This window comes from Pocillopora damicornis, chromosome 5 (genome assembly GCF_964200805.1).
Source record: "Pocillopora damicornis chromosome 5, jaPocDami1.2, whole genome shotgun sequence".
Lineage (NCBI taxonomy): Eukaryota > Metazoa > Cnidaria > Anthozoa > Scleractinia > Pocilloporidae > Pocillopora > Pocillopora damicornis.
In genome coordinates, this window is record NC_142674.1 from 10,306,613 (window position 1) to 10,312,874 (window position 6,262).

The following is a 6,262-nucleotide window of genomic DNA, read 5'->3' on the forward strand; positions in this document are numbered from 1 at the left end:
GCCTGTTTTTGCATGTTTGAATAGATGTTTAGGCTTGTGGCCTGATTAGCTAGGTGCTGGGAAAGAGGAGTAGGGGCTTTACTTCCTCTGTCTAAATTCCCCAATATTGGTTGTAAACAAGGTGGGGTTTACTAGAGGGTAGAGAGAGTTGCACAAAGACTATGACCACCTGGTCGTGGTAGTGCGCCAGATCGTATCCAGAAAGACCAGAAAGTATTCGGACCATTGAATGAAAGAGCTGTAAGAATATTAACCCAAACGACCCAAATGGCTGAAACAGTGAAAGTCGTCAGAGTTTGGTGTCATCTTATGCCGTCCGAGAAGGCGTGAATACAAGCAATGAGCCAGTACACAAGGAAAAATTTTGTGTACCAGTTAGTGGTACACAAAATTTTTTCAAGGTCATTAGAAAGACCTAAACGAATTCAAGAGCCACGTTATATCCTTCACTGATATGAAGAAGGTGTCGCACAGAAGGGGATTGCGCAAAGCTTTCACATAAGTATTGCCCGTGTATCAAAGAATAGTAAAGGTAGACGTAGACATCTACTCAATTCGTAAGCAATACTCCAGGAGCCACGAGTGGCCACAAATTGAAAGATAACCAAATTAGCAAAGTTCATATTAGTTTACGCGAGATAACTAATGAGCCATATATGAATTCAAACTACGAAAAGTGTCAAAACTACAACTACTGACTTGTTAAACAACAAACTATGATGACTGTGATGCTCAGACGAACACCTCATGTAAAATTGAAAAAATAAAAAATCTTCGTGAACAGAACTTCGAAGGTGAAGCAAACAACAAGCTATTGGATGAAGAGGATACTCAACGAAGCAAATTGAATAAATTGTGTTGAAAATCCTGATCCTTTAAGTATTATTTGTTTTACTGTGTGCGATACTTGTAAAGTACGATTTGATATTGCGGTACGAAACCCGAGTAAGCACTCTCGGAGCGTCTGGTTTCAACAAGTAAGTCGTCTTTATTTGTCTAAAAAAAAGCAATATGACAAGCGAAACTTAATTCATTCCAGGATAAAAAACGTTGGATGTAATATCATTTTTAAAAATACATCCGATGGATTGAAATCTTACAGTATTAGCTTAACGTATTTACGCCTTTTACGTCACGCGTGATTAGTTAGAAAAAATCTCCGTGATGCGCGCTTTAAGATAACATTCAGCGTGATGTGTGATTGGAACCCCCTCCCCCCTCTTTGCAACCCTCCTTAATAGCCGACCGATCAGAAACGAGGGTACAGTTTGCCTAAGTAAGACATCAGAGTTTACAGCAGTATTTTTCGTGATAAAAGCTCATGGTTACTCGCCAGGAGGTGGTGGAAAGGCTACAATCCTTACCATATATGAGTTGCTTAAAACGTGAATTCATGGGTGAAGGGGATCGCTGTGAGCGGAAGTAGGAGGCTATTTCTAGGACTCGTTTGTGAAATTTTTAATTCAGTTCGTCAGGGAGAATTTGAACGTTTTCAATTTCATTTATTTATTTGTATTTTATTTTTTTGGCGGGGTTATATTTTGTAGTTGGATATTTGTAAATATTTGTTTTCAGTCGAATCCCATCTTCATCCACTTCTATTTGGAAGAATAAATATCTGTACATTCATTTCGTGGCGTAGAACTTGCAGCATTTATCTACAGCAATCATTTATTGAAATAATAATCCTTATCACAATGTCATTGCTGGAAAACCGAATTGATATATTTTGATTTGCTAATTCCATAAACCCCATCGAAATTCAGTCAGCTGATTGGGAAAAACTGCTAGTTTTTGTTTGAGTGTTTTGGCCTTATTTCAGTCTCCCTGTACAGCCTGTGGAAGGTGAGCAAGATTGTTATTATTATTCGCACAGTTGACGTTTCCTGGAAACAGATTTACATTTGATCCGCCGAAATTGCGGTGAGTTACGTCAGCGCTCAGGATTTCTTGCAGTTGTTGTACGGTTATTTGTTGTGTATTAGATGCAATATGTGGTAAGTTGCCCCCAATGACAGCAAAACTTTCTATGCCATTAGCACCCACGCAGCAACCAGCGGTCCACATTGAGTGTGGTATTACTATACCTGGATTATTTCCTCCTAATCGCTGAATTGCTGGACCCAGGCCGAACCCCACGGGGTTCGCATGGTGAAGCTGAACGAACGAGGGGCCAGTTAAAAGATATAACACTCCATTCCTATGCGCTTGACTGGTGCAAGTGTTTCGAGCGTACCTCCGTATCCTCATCTCATATCGGGACCATGAGCCTTGGTTAAAGGGTCCAAGCTGTGGAACAGCATTTGTGTACTTGTAAGTCGATTTATAGTGCGATCGATCAATCGACATAGTACGTGCAGGGACCAGATGACCTCTGTGAAAAGGTTGATTGTGGTACATCTGTTCGCTGCCTTGCCTCTCTATACCTAAAAGAAATTAACTTGTCATCTTATTTCAGATGGAGAGGCCTTTTTTTGGGCTAACTAAGGAAAAGAAGCTGAGGGAAAAGACCAAATCTCGAAAAAATACGGACCCTAGATAAGCATACCATAAATCAAAAAGAAGATCCTTCTCAAACACTTGTGCAGACAGGGCATATCGCTAGCTATAAAAAGTATACTTAACATGTTCCCTCATAATTTATATCAGGCGTTTACTAATATACATGAAAAAATTACGCGCGTCTGATTGGCTAAAAATGAGTGCATTTTTCATGTAACACGAGAGCAAAGTTATAACACACGAGTGTTACTGAAGTTATAACACGAGTGCAAATTACAAATTTATTAATGGCGTGTGCGCGCTATCTTAACTTTTTCTCATGTATATTAACAGCAAGCCCAACATGATTTCTCGTGCACTTTGGTGTGTATATACACATATAAATTTTTCCAGGACTACAAATTGTAAATTTTGTTGTCTTTGAAAAATATGAATAAAGCACTGAAAATTCAATTTCTCGGTCTGAATATCTCAATAAAGTTTGATGAAATGTTAAACGATACATTTGTGGTATTTTTGTTTTGTTTTGGTTTTTTGCCTTCATGGGCCGTTTGAAGCGTTTTCTTACGAAATTAGTTTTGACCTCCGGACACGAATACATGTTGTGGTCTGTTTGTGGTTATGCTACAATAATCGAAACGAAATTTCGGAAAAAGTAATCAAATACCAAGAAATGTGACAAAACTTTCCTGATAACTTGTAGCGCCATGGCTCTTCATGATTACTACACAAAGCAAAATTTTCTTACCATTCTTGAATTTCTTTTGCAATCGGCTGTCAGCCTTAGTAGAAGATCTAACCAACGTGATAAAAAGCAGAAATGATAAGATTTTCGTGAAATGAACTTTCATTTCAAATCAAAACTGCCCGGAAAAATGATGTCGAATCACAAATGAGAGAAACTAACAATGCAATAATTTTCGTTTTGAAGCCAAGTTCTAATTGTAGTGTAGATGAGGTCATCTTGTGATGTATCCTTCAACGTAAAACCTACCAATCAAAATCTTAAACTTTGAATTTGACAGCTGAGTGCACTTGGTGGTTTGCTCGCTCATATCTCAACGTTCAAGAGACAAGACTGGTGTTTTGTCGTTGTCTTTCATTTTACAATGGCAGCCTAGCAGTTTTTGTTAACTTATTGTCATCAAATACTCGAGACTTCACAGGTAACCTGGGCAGTCACGATTTAAATAGTTACTTGAGCGACTTTACTGAATCGAGATTATAACTTTGCTAACTCAACCACACAGTGTCCAAACTGACCGTGTTAGTTATGCAACTCAATAGCACTGGAATTGGTGTGGACCAGTAATGTGCGAATAAGTTTTTTTTTTTTAGAATTTGGCAGTGACGGGTTGCCGTATTAGCCAGGAGACAAACAACTTTATAGAAAATCGAAAACATAGAAATATCTTTTTTACATCATTGATCTGGTTCCCTTCTTTGCTTTCTTGATGTTCCTTCTTTGCTTTTTTGATGTCCCTTCTTTAGTCTAACATAATTGACTCATTCATTAGGGGAGCGTGGGGAGCGCGGTGGTGAGAACACTCGCTTCCCACCATCCACTAACGAGACTCGGGTTGGATTCCAGTACCCGGCGTCACATATAGGTTGAGTTTGTTGTTGGTTATCGTTCTCGCTACGAGGGTTTTTCTCCGGATCCTCCGGTTCAGTTTTCCTCCCTCCGCAAAAAACCAACATTCCAAATTCCAATGAACAGGAAGAGCCATGGAATCTCCCCTTCTCAGCATGACAATTACAGTCACTTTCTCAGACTTATAATGACCTACAGAGTAAAAACGATGCCTGCCTAAGGCTAAAACGATTTGGTAAAATGTTAGGCTACTCCAGAGTTGCCAAAACTCAGTACAGATCTTTAAAAAAAAATAACAGCAATAATAATTATGGTGAAAAAGATCACGTTGCGTGAAGCTTACCTTATGTTTAGATGGCTAAACTTTGAGTTTCTCAAACACGTGAAGATTCCACTTAAATTAAGTATTTCAATAATCTGAGCAAAAATCACAAAAACGCATGCGCAGAAATGTTTAGTAGGAGTTTGAGGTATACTTGGTCTACTGAACTCATACAAGAGTTAAAAGTTATGATCAAGTATAATGCACTATAGAACCTCTCGTGCGACGGATTTTCTTACATCCGCTTCTTTAATTTACTCTAAAAAGAGTATGGGTGGATTTATGAAAGGAATCGAAAGCTTTTATTCCGTTCCCATAGTAAAGATACCGTTTTTAACTATATCGGACTTAATGAGGACGGAGGCGATGTCAGACAATAACGTAAGCAGTAATGTTCGAAAACAACAAACCGAGTTAAAGAGAATGACTGAGAGTTAACCATAATTTACCTCATCAATTTTCAGTGACTCTATCAAGGAGAAGCGTAATCTTGACGTCTTCCTTGTCTCTGGTAGGAGCGCTTCGTATCCATATTTACAGTTTTCTTTACACAACGTAGAGAATATAATTGAGTTGGGGAATTTTGGAAACGTTTCTTTCTCTTTTGTATAGAAAAATAAATCAGAGGGAATTTTTGATCCTGCAAGAGAGCCATGGACAAGTGGTTGGAGCTTGACTACGGATCCAAAAGTCCAAGTTCCAACCCTGGCTGGGTCATTGTGCTGTGTTCTTAGGCAAAACACCATATTGCCTGCAGTGCAGGTGTCTTATTAGGGCGAGCTAACGTTACAGGCTCGCCATCGATTATCTGACCGGCCATGTTTGATTTATAGTTAGAGTGGACGGTAGGGTTAGGGGGCGGGGAAAGGACGTAATCTTTACTCTCCCATGCGGTCGATGCAATGAAGGATAAAAGTACGAACTTGCTAACCCCCAGTTCCCTTCTCCAAATGCTCGATTATTTCTCAAAAAGTCAAAATACAAGTTAACAGTGTCACCATCAAGCTTTTCCGAGGAGAACATCTGATCGATGCTGGCCTCTAACAAACTGGCGTTGTCTGTTCTTGCTTGCTTGACTGGTTGGCCGGGGGAATCGGCTTCATGGCCTGTGCAAGTATCATTTGGTCTCCCACTGTCACCCTTTGCCTTTTGCTGCCGGTCATTTTCTCCTTCTTTTGTTACTAAGGTAACATCATCTACTTTCAACCACCTCGTTTCGCTCTTAAGTGTCACGGGATCACTGTGGCTGATAAAGTACTTGTGCATAGAATGATTAGCCTCAAGGATCACCCCTTCGCAGGTGTTCTTTAGCGAGATTTCTTTCTCTTTACCAATTTTAATTGTGCGAACGTTTAGCAAACATTTAGCGTTTCTTAAACAGTCTTTACTACTCCCTTACATTCTGAGCGGACCAAGTTCGTCGTCTTCTTCTGCTGAGGAAAGACGGGTGTACGCTTGCTGGTCGAATGACGAAGAAACAATGTTGCTAAGATTACGGGCCGAAAATTTTGACCGCCTTAAAAGCAGGGAAGCTCGAAAAGCGTGGGAAAACATCGCCAAGTAAATGAAAGATAAATTCGGTACCAAGAAAACAACAGACAAGTACCAAAAGAAGATGAAGTACCTTGTCGATCGATACAAGCAGGCCAAAGACTGGAACAGCAAGCAGTCTGAAGGAAATGGAAGGAAATCAGCTCATTGTGATGAAATTGACGAAGTTCTGGGCTGTCGCGACATCGTTACCTTTTAAAATGTCCGACAAGCGTACAACAGGGTGATCGTTAATGATTTTATGAGACCTAGCTTCTTATAAACTCATTAACGATCGCCGAGAGACAATCAAA